The sequence below is a fragment of the Pongo pygmaeus genome, chromosome 8, assembly GCF_028885625.2.
Source record: "Pongo pygmaeus isolate AG05252 chromosome 8, NHGRI_mPonPyg2-v2.0_pri, whole genome shotgun sequence".
NCBI classification, from domain to species: Eukaryota; Metazoa; Chordata; class Mammalia; order Primates; family Hominidae; genus Pongo; species Pongo pygmaeus.
In genome coordinates, this window is record NC_072381.2 from 126202197 (window position 1) to 126224667 (window position 22471).

Below are 22471 nucleotides of genomic sequence, written 5' to 3' on the forward strand. Positions count from 1 at the left end.
TTTTTTTTTTTTTTTTTTTTTTTTTTTGAGATAGAATCTCGCTCTGTCACCCAGGCTGGAGTGCAGTGGCACTATCTCAGCTCACTGCAACCTCTGCCTCCTGGATTCAAGCAATTCTCCTGCCTCAGCCTCCCTAGTAGCTGGGACTACAGGCATACACCACCACGCCTAGCTAATTTTTGTATTTTTAGGAGAGACGGGATTTCAACCTGTTGGCCAGGCTGGTCTTGAACTCCTGACCTCATGATCCACCCACCTCAACCTCCCAAAGTGCTGCGATTACAGGCGTGAGCCACTGCTCCCGGCCCCCTGATGCTTTTAAGGGAAACAATTGTACTTCTAGTTTAACATTTTGATGTAGTACAGGCTTCTGCAACTGAGCACTTGTAAATGCATTATATTTAGTTGTAATGCCATTTGGGGCACTAGGTATGGTGCATCATATGAAAAGAGGCCTTACATTATAGAGTCCAAAGGATAGTGCAAATGTGTTCTAGTTTCCTGATCCTTCCATAGAGACTCCAACCTGGGCACACACTTGGGCATTCCCTTTCTTTCCAGTCTCCTTCCCTGACCTGACCACTATGATTATTGGCGCTCTTTTTTCACCCTAGGGCTCCTGGCTGCATCCCAGAAGTGTGCGTGGCATCTTCAGGTTCTGAGCATCACTGTAGGCTCAGTTCTGGAGACGAAGTGGCAGGCACTTAGCTGAAGAAAGCCTCACTTCCTTTGGATTTTTCAGACTTGAGCTTTAAGAGGACAAATAGCCCCTCCTCTAGCTAAATTTGCCAGCTTTAACTCATATGCTTTTATGCCACCCTACCAAAGATTTTTTTTTCCATCTTTTTATTAACCTTGCCAAACATTCCCAGGAGCTCTGCCTGGAGTGATGGAGGTAGGGGGAAAGGGAGAAAAAACGGAAAACAAACCCATCTCATCACAAGTATAAAGCTCTAAGCATCGGGAGATAATGAACTAAAGTTATATAATTTATTTAAATATTCTTCCACCTGAGAGAGAGCTTAAAACCCCTAAGAGTCTTTTCTGAACTACACAGAGGGGAGTGGAAGAAAAGATGTTCTGATTTAATTCCTACATTATAATGAAAGCAGTTGTCCTGTGTGTATCATTATCTTTCCATTACCTTAATGTATCAGTTAATGAAAATTTTCAGAGCCCATTCACATGGCTACAGTAGCTGAGAAGTTAGATTGCATCCTCCACCCTGTGGGTACAGATGCAGCTGCACTGCACATGGGTTGTCCTCCACACATCAAAATCTCACCAGTGCTAACCATAAGTTGGGCTGCATATGCCAGCCTAAGGGTACAAAGCAGCTTCCATTTCATCCAGATGGATTTCTCTCCCCCATTACCTTCCATTTGCAGCATCACTGCAGAGATAGCCCATTCAGAAGGTACCCTCTGTGTTGATGATAGCAGATTCATAGCTCTTGGGCACCACAGGTACTCAGGGATCCCAGACACTTCAGGCATGACACACAACTTTGGGACAATAACTTCCTCTGTATGAGAAGACACAATATTTTTAATGTGTAAAGAGTTCAGACTTTATCCACTGCCTGCATATAACAATTTCAGAATTGCCAGCTTTGCTTTTTCTGTACTTCCCCCTCTTTTCCTTATTTCTGAGGGCAGAAAGGGCAAAAACTTATGCAAAGCCTGATGAGAAAAGAGATGGGATAGAAGAATGTATTTCCCAGGCAGCTTCATGGGGAGTGGGAGGATGAAACTGGTCAAATTGGTCATGATAGGAAAACAAGACACTAAGGTGGCAGGGACAGGACCATCTGGGTGAGAGAGAGAGTATACTCATGGCATAGGAGTGAGACATCTGACTAATTGGGGGTGGCAGAGAACAGAACAAGAGAAGTTATAAAGATTTGGTGTAGATTCTGCTCTTGGATCCGCCATGAATTTTTGAGAAAGACCTAAACAAAATTAAATCCCCTTCATGGGTTGCAGTTCTTCAAATGTGATACTCTTCTGAAACTGGCCCACTGGGTCTTAGCTTTATGGTCAGGATATTTTGTTTCGTGGCCACTCTGTGCTCATCTACCATCCAAGCACCAGGGCTACTGTGAAGGGGCAACAATGTAGAATTACAGGCTTTCAAAGGATGAAGTCATATTAGAGATAATCGAGTCTAGCCTCATATTTAATTCAGGAAACTTCCTAGTGTTCCCTTGCCTCGTCTCTGGTTAAAGGATTCCAATAATATGAATTTCAGGTTCAATGTAGAGGCAGTCACATTGTAAAGCTCATGCCTTGAAGTCAGAAGGTGTGGTTTCCAGACATTTACAATGGTTAAACTCCTGTTCCCTGAGTGTCAGGTCTATCACCTGGAAAAGGGTCACAACAGTCCCTTTCTAGAATGTCAATGAGAGGAATAAAGAACAGAATGGATGCAGATATGCTCCAGAAAGAACAATGCAGATTCTAATCATCATGAGTACAGCCTCCTGACTCAGTGGCCTGGATTGAGTCTACATGTTGACCGAATATCTGGTCAGTTTAGTGAGGTCCAGTGTGGAAACAGCCATAAAATACGTGATCTACTGGAGTTTTGGTTTTAAAGCTCTGGTGATGTGCTAATACCCAGCTATGTTCAATTAACAATGGGAAAGCATGTTCAAAAGACTATCTACACCAGGTGGATAGAGAACCTTGGAAAACCAACACTTTTCCAATCAAAATTATTTCATTCGTAGAACTTTTTAGTAGCTATTTCAAATATCCTTTCATTTAATGAGCTTGGTATCTGAATAAGAATATATCATAGGAAATGGGAGTCTTAGAAAATCTGACACTAAAGTAGAAAAAATAATTGAAAGAAAAATATTCCAAAATAAGAGTGGAGGAATTCGAGGAGAGCTTATTTTTCTTCCGTGTTGAAAATTCTCTACAATAATGCTATAATACCTTAAAAATAACAATCGTGTTATAACAATACTAAGCACAATTTAATGCGTAGCTTTATGTATGCTCTTAGGTTAATTGTTTCACCTTTTACTACTTCAGTTTCTTTATCTTCAGAGCAAGAGGATTCAAATAGATGCTGCATAAGGACCTTTCTTCTAACAACTCTATTGTGTGAAAATTTCACTTACATGCAATAGATGTCACCCCATTCAAAAATATTTCAGCTTCACAGTAGATTATTTTTCCGTAGGAAAAACACATCTTTTGTTAACAATTATATGCATCTTGCCTCAGAAATAATAAATACAAGAATGACAGATGTTTTGTGTCTCAGAAATTTTTCACTAATACAAGAGCAAATAATACAAGAATGATAGACATTTTGCATTTCGGAGATCTTTGACTAATATAATACAAGGGCTACGACACTGTGACTTTGGCCATGAGAGGATGGGTGTTATACATCACATTTACACCTGGTTTACCCAGTGAAAACTGGCGAGTCTCAGACGAGTTAGTGCCCTTTGAGTCCATCCCTTTTGTAGTGCATAAGCTTCACCGCCATTCACAGCATACGCAACCTGAGTGCTCACCTGACCCAGGGCAGCTGCCATTGCCTGAGTTGACTGCCCAGCCCGATAAGCCATTACGTAGACAAGAATGTGGTGGATATGCACAGCAGTGCGTTTGAAATTTGCATGCTCCTTAAAATCAAGCTACATCTCATATGCAAAATATAAAATTAAAAGAAATTCATGAACGCAAACGCTACTGGGTCTAATTTTAAAGTATAATTTAAATAAAATAGAGTACTAACTACACATTGGAAAGGAAGAATTTTAAGAAAAATCTATATGAGTATTTACAATGTTGGATTTTTGCTGGGTGACACAGTGATAAAAATCCAATATTTGGTGCCAGACAGACGTAACTTTCTAGGTTTGATGTTAAGTATTTAGCACCTCTGAGTTTCAGTCACTTCATTGTTAGCATGGGCATGCGGCAAGTTCCTTTCTCCTTCTTTGGATAACCTGAGTTATCTTTAATTCTGCGGTATAGTTTATAAGATGTTGGAAATATTTTATACATATCCACCTTTCCTTTCAAAGTTTCTTGGTACATGTGATAGCAATACATCTCCATCTCACTGTGCCCTCCTTGCCTGTTGATGAAAGGAATTGGGAAGAAAGGCTACAGTTTCTCATCATTATGATTACTAATTTGCTAAAGCATTAAATTAATAGCAGATCCCAGGTCCTAATCCTCCAGTTCCATAAAGGGATAAAGGCATGTCTATTCTACCACCAGCTATTTGTGCTGTTGTCTTGTTGCTTCTTGAAAATGAAGCTATTTCTTATATGCATAAATAACCCATTTTTTTAATTTTTATTTTTTGATGAGTCTCGCTTTGTCACCCAGGCTGGAGTGAAGTGGTACAATCTTGGCTCACTGCAACCTCTGCCTCCCAGGTTGAAGCGATTCTTCTGCCTCAGCCTCCCGAGTAGCTGGGATTACAGGTGTGCACCACCATGCCCAACTAATTTTTGTATTTTTAGTAGAGATGGGGTTTTACCATGTTGGCCAGGCTGGTCACGAACTCCTGACCTCAAGTGATCCACCTGCCTCAGCCTCCCAAAGTGCTGGGATTACAGGTGTGAGCCACTGTGCCCGGCCAGTAACCCACTTTCGAGACTGGATTTTTATAGACGCACATGCGAGACTATGCAGCATAATTTAATACATATTGTCTTATTGTGGGGATAGGAAAAACAAAATATGTATTTGTAAAATTGTACAGTAAAAATGCAGTGCTAGCACTCAGATCTTCATAAATGATAGCATCTGTCGCCATCACTGCTTGTTGCCTCTCCAGCAGCTGTCTCTGCCTATACTCCCCTGCTGGTGGAACCTGGATCAATGACAAACAGAAGCTCAAAAGGTTAGAAACTCACTTTTCGGTTGCCCTTGAGCCACTGGGAGCCATGGCACCTAGTTTTAGTCAGAGACATTGGTGGAAATACCTTAGGGGATCTTCTTGGAAAGATTTTCCTCCTGGAGGGACACGGGCTAGAGCTCCACCCCATCTTGCTTTTGGAATTTTGGAAAACTCAGAAAATAGCAGAGGCAGCAACCTGGTATCCAGACATAACTGAGTTACTGAACGAACCCCAATAATCAACTGATTCTGAACTTATTATTTGGAAGGAAAAATAGCCCTTATTGCTTAAACTGCTTTTAGTCTGCTTTTGGGTACTCTACTCCTTGCAGTTGAAAACATCCCTCCGACTGCCTCTCTCACTGTTCCACTCTGGCTCTGAGCCTGCCTACCTCTTGCTTTTGTCCTGGTGTGATCTCTGGCACACCCAAGTGTACTGCCAGAAAAAAATGACAGAAAGTTGGCCTTTTCTCAATGCCTTTGAATGCACTGCTCCCACATGTCCTGACGAGAGACATGAGGCCCTGAAATCAAATTCCCTTATGAGCCTCAGGGAAAGGGACTAAAAAGGGCAGACCAGGAAGGAGGGGCAGGCACAGGTGGGTTGGTGACACTGAAGTGGCCTAGGCAGCCATCATATGCCCTGGAGGAGCCGCAGGGCACACTAGCTGCCCCCTGACCCCAGCAGGAACCACGGGCTGTGAGCTGCAGCCCCTCTAGTCCCAGAGGTGACCTTTACAGGCTAAGGCTGAGTTGTCCAATTGTCTGAATCCTAAGAGATGGTGGCTGAGAGAAATGCCATTGGCAATTGCCATCCACAGGGCTGCAGAGAGATGGCGGAAGTTTCAGGGAGCCCCTGCAGCAGGGAGAAGCAATTCTACAGCCTCTGCCTTGATGAATGATGCTCCGTAGGGCACTGTGGAAACACTGGCAAGGGTTCCACGAAGGATTGGGCTACTAAGGAACTGCTGAGTTGCCAGCTGAGGCACCCTGCTGCTCAAATGTCCCCAGCTCTCTTCATCCTCCTCCCGTGATTCACCCTTGACATCTGTGCAGTAGAGAAGGAACTTATTTCTCTGTTATATTCACCCCTCACTGTAGACGGAAAATAGCTTCCCCTCACCAGGAGACTGTCTCTAGAGAGTGAAGCCCCCAAATCTAGAGTTGATCCAACTGTGAAGGATCCAAAGTTCCAGTCCCACCTTCAGATGGCAAGCAGTAGATGCCGCCTGGGCAAAGATGCTTATGCCTGCAGAGATCAGCAAGCAAGTCCCATGCAGGTAAATCACAGACTGGCTACTTTCACTAAGAAGTGAAGCTCTTCAAACTATCGGCAGCAGAGCCGGATGCTTTGTTTATAAACATTGGCAATCTCAAGTTTTCTGAAAAGCTTGGAATGGCTCACAAGCCTTCAATAAATTCCAGTTTCTCCAATTCTTTGTGCTCAAGTGTACTGACACAGCACAAAATGAAGTGGAAATGTAGCAAGAGATGGTCGAGTTGGTGACAACCAGTTGATATCACTAACTTGTCTATTGATGTCACTAATATCAAACCATGGCTAAGTTTCCCCAGAGCTGTGCCCATGTAAACATTGCAGTAATAACCATAACAGCAAATATGATGGGATGTGCCAGACACCAGGCTCATGTGCTTGTCGCCATTTAATCCTCATGACCCTATGCAATAAGAATTTCCTTTTTTTTTTTAAGACAGAGTCTCGCTCTGTTGCCCAGGCTGGAGTGCAGTGGCGTGATCTTAGCTCACTTCAACCTCCGCGTCTCAAGTTCAAGCAATTATCCTGCCTCAGCCTCCAGAGTAGCTGGGATTACAGGCGCCCACCACCATGCCCAGCTAATTTTTTTTGTATTTTTAGTAGAGAGGGGGTTTCGCCATGTTGGCCAGGCTGGTTTCGAACTCCTGACCTGAAGTGATCCACCCACCTCGGCCTCCCAAAGTACTGGGATTCCAGGCATGAGCCACTGTTCCTGGCCAGGAATTTACTTTCTGTGTAGCATTGGCAAGTTACTTATTCCCTTGAAGCTGATAAGTAACAGAACCAGGACACAAATGTGTGTCTGTTGGAGTCCAGGATCTGGGCTTTAGACCATGGTGCTATCCCATGTCCTCTGAACTGGCCCTGGGAAGCCCCACCTTGCTCCACTCATCCTCACAGTGTCTTTCCCCTGACATGTTGCTTTTAGGAAGGTGGCTAATTAATAGGCTCCATTATTTTTCAGGTGATTTGAAAGGGCAGTTGCAGACCAATTAAAGGTCAGCAAGTTCATGGAAGCCAGGGCGACTCAGTGGTGACTTGCAATGGTGCAGCATGAGAGCATCTGTCTAGCAGTGGAGTGGGTCCAGGGCCAAGCTCACACTGCTGCTGGCTCTGCCCTCCTGTTTCTATGGTATACAGCAGACTGGCATTACACTTGCCCAATAAAACAGGGACATTCCTAATTAATATCCCAACAACACTTTACTTAGAGTGTGTGTGTGTATGTGTGTTATAGGGTGTGTGAGTGTAGTTAGAGAGTATGTGTGCGTATTCCGTGGTATTACAGCATAAATGATTTGCATCATATAAATGAAAGGGAACATCACTATTCTTCTGAACACAGTGATTCCTTATGGCATCCCATCACTGGCAAGAATTATGCTTTAAGGGCTAATCTATAGCTTCTAAGTCAATAAAGCCATGTAAATTAAGCCTACATCACAAAGCTTTTTTTCCTGATACCACCCTTCATGGTTGGCCATAGACTATAGAATTGGATTCTGGCTAAGAAGACACTTAAAACTCAAGTCATAGACCTTCCCAGCAAGGGAAATTTGATTCAAGAATTTAAAAATCAATTGTGAATACTTTTAATAAGTAAAACAAGACACCTGAAGGCCTAATATGTACTACCTTAGTCTTTGTCACGGCAGCTTTCCAAGCTTGCGGAAGAACATGTGAGAATTTTAGAAATAACCCTGGAATCAAACTGAACTTTCTAGGCTTGAACTACTTTTAAGGGGAGGGCTGTGTGCATGAGTGTGTGTGCCTGTGTGTGTATGTGCCTGTGTGTGTGTGCCTGTGTGTACCTGCATGAGTGTGCCTGTGTGTGTGTGTGTGTGTGTGTGTGTGTGTTGGGGACGGTAAAGAGGATACTCCAGGCTGTTAGTGCAGAGAGAATTTTCAAATAAATTTAATTTTCTCTTGTGTGCTGCCTTACAGAAAAGACCCATGTAAATGAAACATTTTGAAGATCCAAGTGCTTACTTAGAAAAATACAATAAAACAACTTTAAAGGAGCCTATGAGACCAAACCTTTTGTAACTCAATAGTTTGACTAGGAATTCCTATTCCTTCTGCATTTCAGCACCACAAGCCAATTATTTATCATAAAACTTTCTAGGTTGTCCTCAATATAAAAGTTGAGAAAGCATGTCACAAAACACACATGAGCACTTAAAACCTTTAGAAACAGCCACCTTATTCTGTCTTTCCTTTTGATTAAACACCATCAACATGACTGCATTTTACTTAAGACAAAAGATGTGAAAACTCCATTTACTAAGCGAGAGAGCGATCTACTCTAAATCATTAGCAATTATAAAGAGTATACATATTTCATTATGAGAGATTGGCTATACATTTATTTTCTAACCCATCCATTAGTGAGAAATGTTGGCCGCACATATTAGCAGTTGTGTTGGACAAATGATTTAATTTAAAATCTCATTTTCACTTCTCAGAAGCACTTTGGAAGTGTTTTGTTTATGCTGAGAACTGTGGATGGTTTGCACCTCCTATAACTGCTTCAGGCAGCTTCACCAAGCTGAGCTAGCACAGGAACCATGTGCTATGTACACTTGAAACACTCCAGGTTTCCTCCCTATGCAGACAACAGCAGCCATGGGAACTTCCCTCTCCTATGTATCAACAGAAGTAGAGTGGAAAGCAGAACCCAGCTGTTATGGGTCAAACTGTGTCCCCCAAGAATTCATATGTGGAAGCCCTAATGCCCAGGACCTTGAAATGTAACTGTATTTGGTGATAGGGTCTTTAAAGAGGCAATTAAGTTAAAATGAGGCCTTTAGGGTGAGCTCTGATCCACTCAGACTTGTGTCCTTATGCGAAGATGAAATTTGGACACAAAAGGAGGTATGAAAGATTTGCGTACACAGGGCAACAACCATGTGAGGACACAGCAAAAACGTGGCCATCTACAAGCCACGGAGAGGGGCCTCGGAGGAAACCAACCCTGCCAACACCTTGATCTTGGACTTCTAGCCTCCAGAGTGATGAGAAAGTTAATTTTTGTGGTTTAAGTCACCCAGTCTGTGGCACTTCATGGCTACCCTAGCAAAGTAAGACATCAACTTACTTATCCATTGGGCACAGATAGATGTAGCGTTATGCTGATGATTCTCAAAACACGGCAAGCCTTGGAGGTTTAATGTCAGCTTTGCCCCCATTCCAGTAGTGGAGAGCCATCGTCTGTGAGTAACGATTTCACCAAGAACTTTTCTTAAAATTTTGAGAGATGTCTGACCCATGTGATTATAGTAACTGACCAAGTCTTCAATTAATAATGATAGCAACAATCATCACCAGCATTTATTGGATGCTTATGATGTGCCAGGCTCTGTACTGCACATTCTATGTGTGTTATCTGGTCATCATCATTGCAATCATATTAGGCTGATATCATTGTTAATCCAGCTTTATAGAAAAAGGATTCTATCTTGCCCATAGTTACGTAACCAGGAAGCCCAACTTGGACCCAGGTAGCTTGTCTCTGGAGCTTACGGTTTTAATCTCTAAGCTATATTCACTGGTGATGTCAGTGGCCTTACAATGCAAGCATTTGAAAATGAAGTGATACCCTTATTTTTTCCTCCAAACAAGTGACTATGATGATAGGGGACCACATTCTCTTCTGGGCAGGGTCTGCTTTCTCTCTGCTCTTCTATCTTGCCCACCTTCCAGAGTTTATCCACCTCCTGCAGGAAGCCTTCTGGCCCTACCCTATCTGATATGGTTTTGCTGTGTCCCCACCGAAATCTCATCTTGAATTGTAACTCCCACAATTCCCATGTGTTGTGTGAAGAACATAGTGGGATGTAATTGAATCATGGGAGTAGGTCTTTTCCATGCTGTTCTCATGATAGTAAGTCTCACGAGATCTGATGGTTTTAAAAATGGGAGTTTCCCTGTACAAGCTCTCTCTTTGCCTGCCACCATCCACCTAAGATGTGACTTGTTCTTCTTGCTGTCCACCATGATTATGAGGCCTCCCCAGCCATGTGGAACTGTAGGTCCATTAAACCCCTTTCTTTTGTAAATTGCCCAGTCTCGGACAGCGTGAAAACCTACTAATACACCATCCAAAGGGCTCCTTCACTCCTACATTGCTTATTGATGAAACTCTTCATTTGGTACTTGGTATAAACTGACCTTATGTTCTCATGTGCATTTGACGTGTCTTACCAACTTTTATTCAATAAATGGATGTCAGTATTATGTGACATATTCTAGGAGGTCACCTTCTGTGGCTTTCATTTGTTAGGAGGAGGTTGCTTCATAGAGGTCAGTGTGGGGTGATAAGCTGGTTCATCTGACTATGACCATAGGAGATCACCTGAGGTTACCTGGACAAGGATCTGGATGACCAGGGTCTCCCCTCTTCCCCAGTAGAGCATAGGAGGTTGAACAGCCTGTAAACAGCCAGCCTCTAAACCCAGACTGCCAGGGCCCGAGTGGGTGAGCATGTCCCTCAAGGGCAAAGCTGCTGTCACTCTTGCTGTATATGGAGGGACCCACCGTTAGTGTCAGATGAACAAATCAGTTTTCTCTCACATGCCAACTAGGATCAGTCACATAGAGGTTTGCACTGAGAAACTTACAGTCTGAGATGCAGGAAAAGGGTTATCCAGAATCACTTAGAAGCACTTTTTAAAAATAAGAGTGCTTAGGCCCCCCCACCCCAGACTGATTGAATTAGAAACTCCTGGAGGAGCTGCCCAGGTGGTTCTAGCATACAGACAGAGCGCTGGAGAGAAACTTAGCCCTCATGGTGATCACACCTGGGGAGTGAATTGGTTGGTTCTGTGAAGTGAGAGCCACACAGTAGGTCATCAATATCAGTTCCTATCCCCCTTCTTTTGTAGCCCCCCTAGTTATCTCCTAGGTACATAGTAGGAGCTGAGTAAATACTGTGGGTTAATGGACATGTCAGCTCAAATAAGAGCAGAGCTTTGCCATGATGAGCAAGCAGAACACCCTGGGGGAGTAGAGTGACCAACTTATTCTGATTTTAAAACTGAAAGTCCCAGGCAAATGAGAGTGGTTGGTCATCCTACTGGAAGAAGAAGAGAGGTTCCTGCAACATCTCTGCCTTCAACCTAAAGCGGTGAGATTCAAAACTGGGAGACCCTCAAACTCAGCTGGGGTGAGGGCTGTCCACATTCCTAGCTGCCACTTCACTGTGACCTAGGACATCCACCCAAGGGGAAGATAAGATATGTCTCCAGCAGTAAGAGGAGTTAGGCATGTTAGCACCAGCTGAGATAGGTTAAAAACAAACAAACAAACAAAAAACCCAGGGGAAAACCTGCCACCCAGACCTCAATATTAAATTTGACTTGTACCTCCTATCTGCAAAAGCTACTGCCTGATTATAGAAGTGTCACATACATGGTTTTGTTTTGTTGTGTTTTGGCAATGAATTTATATTAGAGTCACCCAAGACTCCTCTGATGCCCTGCATGGGGACATGCCTTCAAGTGCCGTTTTACAGACATGATCAGCTATTTCAGCCATGGGTAAGAATTTCAAAAGACAATTTTGGCAGCTATAAAGGACACTTCTGGGGCAATTGGGGAAACTCAAATATATGGACAATTCGATGATATTCATTCAGGTGTGATCACGGTGGCATTGGATAGAAAAATGTCCTTATTTTTTGGAGGTACATACTGAAATTTTAGGGATGATATGTTGTCTGTAATTTACTTCATAATAATTCAGAGAAGAAAATTGGTAAACATCAAGACAAAAACAAACCATAGTAATGGAGGATTTGTATGTAGAAGGTGGTTTCCCCAACTCCACATGGTGAAATTATGATGAGGTGATGAAAGTTTTTTTTTTCTTTTTTTGAAAAAGTCTCTCTCTGCCGCCAGGCTGGAGTGCCGTGGTGTGATCTCAGCTCACTGCAATCTCCACCTCCCAGGTTTAAGTGATTCCCTTGCCTCAGCCTCCCAAGTAGCTGGGACTAGAGGCGTGCACCACCACATCTGGCTAATTTTTTGTATTTTAGTAGAGACGGGGTTTCACCATGTTGGCCAGCATGGTCTCGATCTCCTGACTTCATGATCTGCCCACCTCAGCTTCCCAAAGTGCTGGGATTACAGGCATGAGCCACCACACCTGGCCAATGAAAGTTGTTAATGATGAGGTTGGTCAGTGAAGAGAGTGTTAGTGTTCATCCCATTTACTTTTAGGGGATAAGAAAATGGGTAATTCTTTTTATTTTATTTTATCTTATTTTACTTTAAGTTCTGGGATACATGTGCGGAATGTGCAGGTTTGTTACATAGGTATATGTGTGCCATGGTGGTTTGCTGCACCTATTAACCCATCATCTAGGCTCCCTCCCCATCCCCCCCACACCCCGCAACAGGTCCCATGTGTGGTGTTCCCCTCAAAAATGGGTGATTCTTAATTTTCCTAATCTCTCATCCAAAAAAATGGTTTTAATGCTAAAGTCTTTGCAATTTTTTGAAGCCTGAAGATTTCTAAGGCTGTCCTGCTGCAAGAAGTGCATTTGAGTGAGCACAGGTTGGGGAGCTAGAGGGAGCCGGGCCTCCACACTATTGTTATGGCTGTGGGACCTTAAGTAGGTGGCAGAACTTCATGGAAACTCAGGCTCCCTCCTTGCAAAGCTGGGATGGGACCACGTGAAATGCTGTGAATGCAGAGCTGGCCTGGGACAGGTTAGATAATCAATGAATGGAAGATTCTCTTGCGGGGATGGAGGAAGGAAAAGGAAATGTAATTTTTTTTTTTCAATGTAAAGCAAACAAACAGACCTGACTACCAAGTTTAGTACCAACCTTCCACGCCTGTGGGATAGATGTATTAATACACTGAATTAATAGTTACTGGAACCCAAAGCTGTCCCAGGAACTATGCATCACAGGAAGTAGCCCTGTGACATTTACATTATAAAAATTATTTCTTAAAGTTAAATCAACATGGGCAGATTTCTGTTATTAGTTAGCCCAACCTGGATTTCTATACAAAGGAAATTAATATAAGTTGGATTCATGTTTTCCCATTTCCAACCTTAAGTATAATGAAAATTATTCCATTTATCAAACAGATACTATGGGCCAAACACATCACTAGATGCTATTAATTTTCATCTTCAGCACAACCTAATGAAGTGGATATTACTACGCAATTATACCCCACTTAGCAGAAGTAATGAATATCAGATAGGTGAAATCTCATGCCCGAAAGCCATAACTGAAAGACAACACTGCCAGCACGATGATGAGAGGCGCTATGACCTTGCCATCCCACCGACTGTTCCCCTTCTGGCCTTGCTACCTACAAGTCATAGACTGCTCTGGGTCTCAGTTGTCTTCCTTGGTAACATGAGAATGATGATGGGAATGAGCCCATGGGATCCTGAGGATTAAATGAGCTAGTGTGTTCATCCATGCAAAGCATTTAGAACAGCTTCTGGCATGTGGTCAGTGTTCCGGGAGATGAGGCTAACGGATTTAACAAGTAAAATCTGGCCAGCAGACCCTTTATGTTGCCTTCATAGTGAATAAACTGGTGGCTCCTATCATCACTCTCCAATGGGTACAAAAATACCATTAGATAGAAGGATTAAGTGCTAGTGTTCAACAGCACAATAGGGCAACTATGGTTAACAATAGTTTATCGTATATTTCAAAATACCTAGAAGAGAAGATTTGGAATGTTCCCAACACACACAAAAATGATACATGTTTGACGTGATGGATCTCACGATTACCCTGAACTCATCATTACACATTGTATGCATGTTTTACAATATCACATGTACCCCATAAATGTGTACAATTATTATATAGCAATAGAAAGAGAGGGCTGGAAAAATTCAAGTCTTATTCCTCTTGTTATGCTGTTCAGTAGGGCTGAGGCTGGCCTGTTCCTGGGCTTCTGGCCCCAAAGGTCATTGTTCAGCCACAGTACACGCTCTGGTTGGCTTCATCACTGGCTTTCTCTGCATATTAGAGTGATGCAGACCTGCTAGTCCTTACTGGCTGTACTTCAGAAATGCTGTCTATGCCCTGACTATAAGGTTGTTAAATCCTTAAAGCTTGTTAGGGCAGGGCTTCAAAACTCTTGCTTGGGGTTAATGGTGTCTTGTGATGCAGAGAGCAAGCTCCCTCACATGTGAAGAGGAAATTTCTGTGGCTGAGAATATCTTGAAAGACAGAGTTTAGCCAGGAACTCTTGAGGATAAACAAACTTTGATATATTACATTGTGTGCACATAAATGAACATCGGTCCCCTTTCAGATACATTCCAGCCATACTACGATGGGTGAACTTAGGTTGGCCTAGGGTTGGTGCGTTTCTTAAAATGTTTCTGTATTTGTGCACAGCACAAGGGTTCCAAGCTGAGTTGGAATATAGGATGCGAGGGAAGTGGTGCATTGCATTGTCACAAAACAGAGGAAATGATTCAAAGAAACAGAAAGAGTAGTATTTCAAAAGTAAAAAGGGGAATTTCTTCCAGCCATAGACATAAATCGAAGAAACAGTTCATTCATTCACTCACTCGCCTATTCGTTCAACAAATGCTCATGGGCTCTTGTGTCAGGCTCTGTGCAAGGTGTGAAGATAGATTAATGAGCAGCACTTGGTTCCTGCACTCAGGACTCCCACTCTGGGGAGTGAAGGCATCCATCATTGATTATGTTTGGCCTTGGGTACCACCTCTGTGTGCTGGACCTGCTTTCAGCCCTGAGGGGATGGAATCAGGGCCTAATCTTTTCCCACCCTCAGGGCTGGTAGTTGTATCTTCCTTGGAGCTGATGAGATGGTTTGAGACCTTCTTCAGAGTAGAGACAAGACTGTCACCCCCTTATATCCCCACTCCTGCTGCTTTGCAGTGCTTCTGCCCAGCTCCTCCTTGCTGAAAAACGTTCTGGGGAATTTGCAAGACAGGCCACCCCTAACAATTCATATTCTCCTTCCTCCTCTCCTTCCCTCCCTCTAAAGAAATGAATTACATATCCCATAAGCATATATAATTAAATAAAATTAAATCTAATGTATCCCTAACCCATCATGTTCATGTTTATATACTCTCTGTGCTTATTACTGGCTATTAATACTCTTATTGATCTTAGCTTAGACCAGGAATTCGAGGGTAGAGATTTTAGTTGCTGTTGTAATTGACATAAACATCCTTCTGCCTACCTATTGGATGACTAAAATCCAATCAAGTGATTAGCATTCACTGTGAACCTGCTACGTGCCCCGCACTCAGTACTATGAACAACATGGAAGAAAGATAGCTACGTTGTTCTGACCCACTAGCCATGTGCCCAGCCAGTAGCCCCAGGCTCAGGATGAGCTAGCACTCAATTAGAACAAGCCCAGAGCATCACCTCCCTTTCTGTCCCAACTCAATCCTCTTGGGCCCTCTCACCCTCCACTTTCTGAAGAATCCCTGATCCAAAGCAGGGCATTTTGACACAGCTGTGTTGATATGGCTATTTTGCTCTGAGGTATGTTTTATGAGATAGTTGCAATGTGTATTACCAAGAATTATGCACAGCAAACACTTCTAATCTTGTTCTCTCCCATTCCCACCCCCGCTTCATCTGGGAGACATTTATTTTTCTGTATTGTCTAAACTGCTTTTGAAGTATTGTCTTCTATTTAGTGGTGTTTTCTTCAAAATCTATTAGAATGGAATTAGTCTTTATGGATATGTTCCTGACTTCCAAAAAGTCTTTATAAATTAGGTTAATGCTATTAAATATAACTTACGTATACTGCTGGGTACTGATAATGATTAGAAGTGTATTTGAAGCTTCCCTCTGCAATTTGGGGAGGAGAGTAAGTGCTTCTTTTTAGGAGACTGAAAGGCAAATGGCACTGCGGAGACAGGAGGATGGGGAAGACCAGCTTCTTTTGAGGGGTCACAGGGTTAGGTCGAGATGGTTTGGATTTGGGGAACTTCTGATTTTGTAGGAGTAGCAGAAACTTCTGGCACTCACTGACATGTGGCCTTGACCAAGTCCCTCAACTTCTCAGAGCCTCAGTTTTCTTATCTGTAAAATGGGCATGACAGTGTCTACTGAAACAAGGTGACATCGGAGAGAATAAAGAATAAGGTCTTTAAAGCTTTATGGGAACAGCCTGAAAAGAAGTTGGACTGAACTTTGCTTAGTCTCACCTCACCTGGGTTAACACTGTCCCATCCCAGTGTCATTTGAGGCTGGATAATTCAGAAATCCAACATGTTTCATGTAGAAATATTGCCTGGGTCTCTCACTGAGACCATGGGATCAGTCCACATCCCTGTAGGTGAGGTTGAGGTTCCCACTGTCAGTCACCTTAAGGGAGGTTGGTCTGGAAATTGAAGACTCAGAAGAGCAACCTTTGATGGGGATGAAAAGAAGGAAATGAAAACCACCACCTTCACCCTCTCCATCAACCCAAGGTCTCTTGCACATATCCAGGAACTTCCAGGTGGCCGGGGCACCAGGGAATTCCCTGGAGAGGCAGGCTGGGTTGCTCTAATTCCCTTTCTTTTCTCAAATCCTTCAGTGATGTCTCTTGCCTGGTTTATCTGAGGAGTGTAACTGTGAGGGACAACAGGAAACAATTTTCCCCGATGACTATTCCTGCTGTGCCTCATAGACCCCTCCTTCCTGGCTTTGTAGAGACCTCCTAAATGTCAGACACTTTCCTTGAAGTTCACTTCATCTGGGTAATAAGATGTGGTCCTGCCCATTTTTGAAGGTCAGGCTCAGACTTAAGTGAAAACTGCCCCAAGTCCAGCCAGGTCTGGGAGGAGGGGAGGAGCCACAGATTTCCTCTTTATGCACGGGCCCCTCCTCCTGGCCCTTGGGGAGGAGAGCTGGGTGAGGGGCTGGAGAACAGACATCTCTCTGGTGACTGCCCTGCTGTGGCCGCTCTCTCCTGGGAAGCATCTCTGGTGCTTTAGCTTATTTTCTAGGCCCCACTAGAGTCTCAGTTTCTAGCTGCTCTCCCAGGCCTGGGTCCTTCCTATGCGACTTGGCCTCATCTTCGCCCAGCTGCTGGTGGCCGCACACCCACTCTCCTCTGATGTTGGAGTGGGGTCTCCTGCAAGTCAGCAGTGACCAGTCATGCCCATCTCTCAGAAACTAGCGCTTCAATGGGGCAGCCCCTGCCCCCTATACTGGGCCGAACATCAGTTTACCTACCTCCCCCCAACACTGGTCTGGACATCAGCTCATCCCCCTCCCCACACACACACTGGGCTGGACATCAGCTCATCCCCCGCCCCACACACACTGGTCTGGACATCAGCTCATCCCCCTCCCCACACACACACTGGGCTGGACATCAGCTCATCCCCTTCCCACACACACTGGGCTGTGCATCAGCTCATACCCACCCCCACACACACTGGGCTGGACATCAGCTCACCCCCCTCCCTAACACACTGGGCTGGACATCAGCTCATCCCCTCCCTCCACACACACTGGGCTGGACATCAGCTCATCCCCCTGCCCCCACACACACTCAGCTGAACATCAGCTCATCCCCCTCCCACCACACACTGGGCTGGACATCAGCTCACCCCCTTCCCACAACACACACACTGGGCTGGACATCAGCTCACCCCGCTCCCCACACACACACACTGGGCTGGACATCAGCTCATTCCCCTCCCCCACACAACACACACACTGGGCTGGACATCAGCTCACCCCCTCCCCCACACACACTGAGCTGGGCATCAGCTCATCTCTTCCCAGCATAGCTCCTCCTCAAGTGGTGGGGAGGAGTTCAGCAGCCCAGGGACTGCGTGGGAAATGGAGCATTAGTTTTCTCATAGCCAGTCACAGCCTTGATCCCCTTAGAAGGGCTTCTAATCAGGGGAGCAGCAGGAAGCCAAGCGAGGCCCTCCTTATCCTCTCCACAAAGCAGAGGAAGCTGCACCCCCTTGCTCCAGGCATCCTTGGAGACAGATGGCACACTGCTGAAAAGCCACCTCCCCATAAGCTCCAAAGGGAGTTGAACTGCCCACAGCTCACTAATTTTGCTATTTGTTATTTTTTTATTGAGGTATAATTCACATTCCATAAAATTCATGATTTTTAAGTGTACAATTCAGTGGGTTTTAGCACATTCACAAGGTTGTGCAACCATCACCATCGTCTGATTTCAGAACATTTTCATCAACCCAGAAAGAAACCCCAAAGCCATTAACACTCACTTCCCATCTCCTAATCTCTCCAGGCCTTGGCAATCACTAATCTACTTTCTGTCTCAAAGAGTTTGCCTATTCTGGACATTTCATACTAATGGAATCCTAGGATATGTGGCCTTTGGTGTCCGGCGTGTTTCACTTAGCTTAATATACTTGAGGTTCATCCACATTGGAGCATGTATGAGTACTTCATTCCTTTTTATGAATAAATAATATTCCTTTGTGTGGATAGACCACATTTGATTTACTCATTCATTAATTGATGGATATTTGAGTTGCTTGTGTTTCAAACTTAGATCTTGGGCCACTCTGAAACCTTTATTAGGAAAAACTCTGGATCTTCACACCACCATTTTATTGGCTAACGTTACAACCGAGGTTGTTTTGTGGTAGGCAGATGAAAGAGTGGAGGAGGTGCGGGGAGAGCAGGTCCCTCTCCTCTGCTGGGTCTGTGCAATGCCAGCGAGGCTGCCCTTCATGGAAGCAGCTGAGACAGCAGAGCCAAGGCCCCAGAGCAGTTATGGGCAGCAGAAAGTGTTTAGTGTGGGAGCAAAATAGAGGCTGGAACAAGTGGTGTGTGAATAAGCCAGTCCTCTGGGCAGGGGAAAAGCCCTGTTTAGCAGCATTTGTTCATTTCCATGGTGTAGATACTCCCATTGTGGTCAATTTCAGGCTATAAACTAGGTGACGCTGAACACAGACTTGGGAGAAATATACACCATGGGGTTGGTACAACCAGTTCTAGGACACCATTGGGCTGGAACTCGGCTTCCTGAACATGCATGAGAAAGCAGCTCCCTGGGGACCTCTGGGAAGCAGCTGGAGACTCTCAGAGGGGGTCACTTTCCAGCAATAAGGCACCTAGCATCGTGCCCAATGTGTGTTTCCCTCCCCGATCTTGTTCCAAAATACCAGTCACTTTTTTTTTTTTTGAGACGGAATTTCGCTCTTGTTGCCCAGGCTGGAGTGCAATGGCATGATCTCAGCTCACTGCAACCTCCACCTCCCAGGTTCAAGTGATTCTCCTGCCTCAGCCTCCCAGGTAGCTAGGATTACAGGCACCCACCACCATGCCCAGCTAATTTTTTGTATTTTTTATTAGAGACGGGGTTTCACCATGTTGGCCAGGCTGGTCTTGAACTCCTGACTTCAGGTGATCCCCCACCTCGGCCTCCCAAAGTCCTGGGATTACAAGCACCAGTCACCCTTTGAATTAGGCAGTAAAGCCAGAGCATTCCTGGGCAACTAGCCTTTGGTTACTCTAATGCTTCCTCATCATGTGGGGTCACGTAAAAAGCCCTTCTACTCACTGCAAGTCCCTGACTACCCTACCAATGGACGAATGTGGATTGATGAAGTGTTTGGTCATAGCTGAAATACAACCCTCTTGGAGCTTCTTTGGAAAATATATAATAAGGGAAATGATAGATTGACATTAAATAAAGAATATTGTATAATAGTTCACAATCCTATGACAGTAGTTCATAGGAATATAAAATGACAAGTGTTGAAATTGGAAAAAGTCCGATTCTTAATGTCTACACCTGTACAGTCCAGTATGGCAGCCACTCACATGTGGCTGTTAACTGAAATGTGACTAGAACACATTGAGAGGTGCTATAATATACTCACTGCGTCTTGAGTGTTTAGTAAATAAAAAAATGTAAAATATCTCAGTAAGTTTTATAATGATTACATTTTGAAATATATTTTTGCTATATTGGATGAAATAAAACTAATCATTTAATTTCACTTGCTTCTTTTTGCTTTGTAAATTTTAAAATTTACATTTTAAATTGCATGTGTGACTTACATTCTGTTTCTATTGGGTAGCACAGTACTAGATACTATTGGACACCCCTTAATCAATTTAAACAACAGGAGCTACATTTATTAGGTTTTACTATGTGTACAACACCAAATGAAACTATTTATGTATATAATTTTATTTAATCCTTTCAACTTTTTGATAGGACTCATTATCCCTGTGTTATAAAGGAGAAAACTGAAGGTCAGAGAAGTTAAGTAACTTATCCATGTTCACACAGGGAGTCTTAATTCAAATCAGTCTTTGGCTCAAAAGTCTGTGTTGTGATGCTTTTTGCTAAAGCAAATGAAGGATTTCCTAATCTCTAATAGACATATAGGTTAATGGGAAAGACAATTTGTTAGCAGTCTGTTTGTTTTGGTAACTGTATTTTGATAGGATTTCAAATTTAGAGAAAAATTGTAAGAACAGTACAAGGAACTCACATGTATGTGGTCCAGATTCACCATCTATCTATAGGCTAGGAATAAAGAGAGAGAAAAAGAGGATTTTTCCCCTCAAACCATTTGGGAGTAAGTTGCAGACATCAGGTCCATATACTCCAAGTACTGATGTGTGTGTGCTTCCTAAGAACAAAGACATTCTCTTATTTAGTCACAATCCAATGACCAAAATTAGGAATTTTAACAGTGATATAATACCATTTCCCAATGATAGTCCGTATTCAGATTTCATCAATTGTCCCAATAATGTCCTTTTCAGCTACTTTCCCCTCTTGGTTCAGAGTCCAGTCCAGGATAATGCATTACATTTAGTTGTCACATCTCCTTAATCTCCTTTAATCTAGAACAGTTCCTCAGCTTGGTGTGCTGCTTGACTCTGATATTTTTAAAGAATGCAACCCATTATTGTGTAGAATGTTCTTTAGTATAGTTTATTTGGAATTCCCTTAGGATCAGAATCAGGTTTTGCACTTTCAGCAAGAATATTACAAAGTGTTCCTGGTCTCACTCAGCACATATTTGCTAGCTGCTTTTAAATATTGTTTATGAGACTTTAGCATAAAAGTAAGAAATAAGTCTTTCAAAAACATTTCTAGATTTGAAATTGGTCCAAATATTCCTGTGCAAAACAAGTGTAAATCTTAGGTGTAAAATATAGATAATGATAAATATGGATTACAATCATTATAATATGGCTATATTTTCATATTTTCCTGACCCTGTATAGAAAACAATGATTTTTAATTCAGTCTAGCAATTTGAAAGATTAGAATATATGAGTTGGTGATGGATAGATATGAAGAGAGTGAATATAAGGTCATTTAACCACTAAAAATGGTTTAATTTCAAGGCACCTGTTGTTTAGAGTAAAATAATTTCTTTGTTCTCCTTTGTCTTTCTTTTCACTTCAATTCATATGATAAGTGCTTTGATTAGAGTCATCAAACTGCCATTGCCAGATCCACTGCTATGCTGCAAGATGATGGTGTTTGTTCAGAGTTAGCAGCAAACTCTTATAATCTCATTTCATTCAAATGATGTTTTTATTGCAAGATGTAACACCAGCAACCTAAACTGTCTCTGACAGTCTCTTGTTTTTCTTGTTTAAGAAACAGTTGTCAAAAGGATCTGTGTGAGCTGAGCAACTGACAAATTACAGGAAAATTATATTGTTAATCAATCACTTGCCTAAAGTCATGGAAGCTAATATGTGGTTTATAGTTATCCAGATACAACGCCATTTAGAAATCTTTTCTTTCATCATAGGGCATCTGGTAATTTTTATGGTTTTCCTCTTATCCTGTGGCCAAAAAAAAGGATGTCTAAGACAAATGCACTTTAAATATAAAGATACAGACTGAAAGGAAAAGGATAGAAAAAGATATACCATGCAAAATGTGAGCTTAATAAACACGATATGGTGTGGCTATATTAATACCGGTCAAAATAAATTTCAAGGCAAGGACTATGAATAGAGATAAAGCACATTTAATAATGACAAAAGGGTCAATTCATCAGAATACATGACAACAAAAGACGTGTGTGACCTTCAAAATATACAAAATGTATACAGAAATTCAAAATCCACAAAGAAAAAAGTGACAGTGTTAAAGAGAGAAATAGAAGTAATTGGAGATTTTAACACCTCTTGTTCAATAATTGACAGAAAAAATAGGACAAAAAGATGGGTAAGGATATAGAAGATTTGACTATCAAGAAACTTGACCCAATTGGCATTTCCTAAACAGTGGTAGAGTACACATTCACTTTTTAAGAACACACAGAACATTCACCGAGAGGCTATATGCTAGGTTCTAAAATGTCTCAATAAA

At 42.8% G+C, this 22471-nt stretch overlaps 1 long non-coding RNA gene across 1 annotated transcript in view; it reads right to left on the reverse strand.

Annotated features, from left to right (window-relative positions):
* The window catches only part of LOC129006572 (uncharacterized), an 84437-nt gene that overhangs the window by 14337 nt on the left and 47629 nt on the right, over positions 1-22471 (reverse strand). The window contains exon 2 of the long non-coding RNA XR_008492025.1: positions 1376-1525. This is a non-coding gene — a long non-coding RNA (uncharacterized LOC129006572). The remainder of the gene's footprint in view (positions 1-1375; positions 1526-22471) is intronic.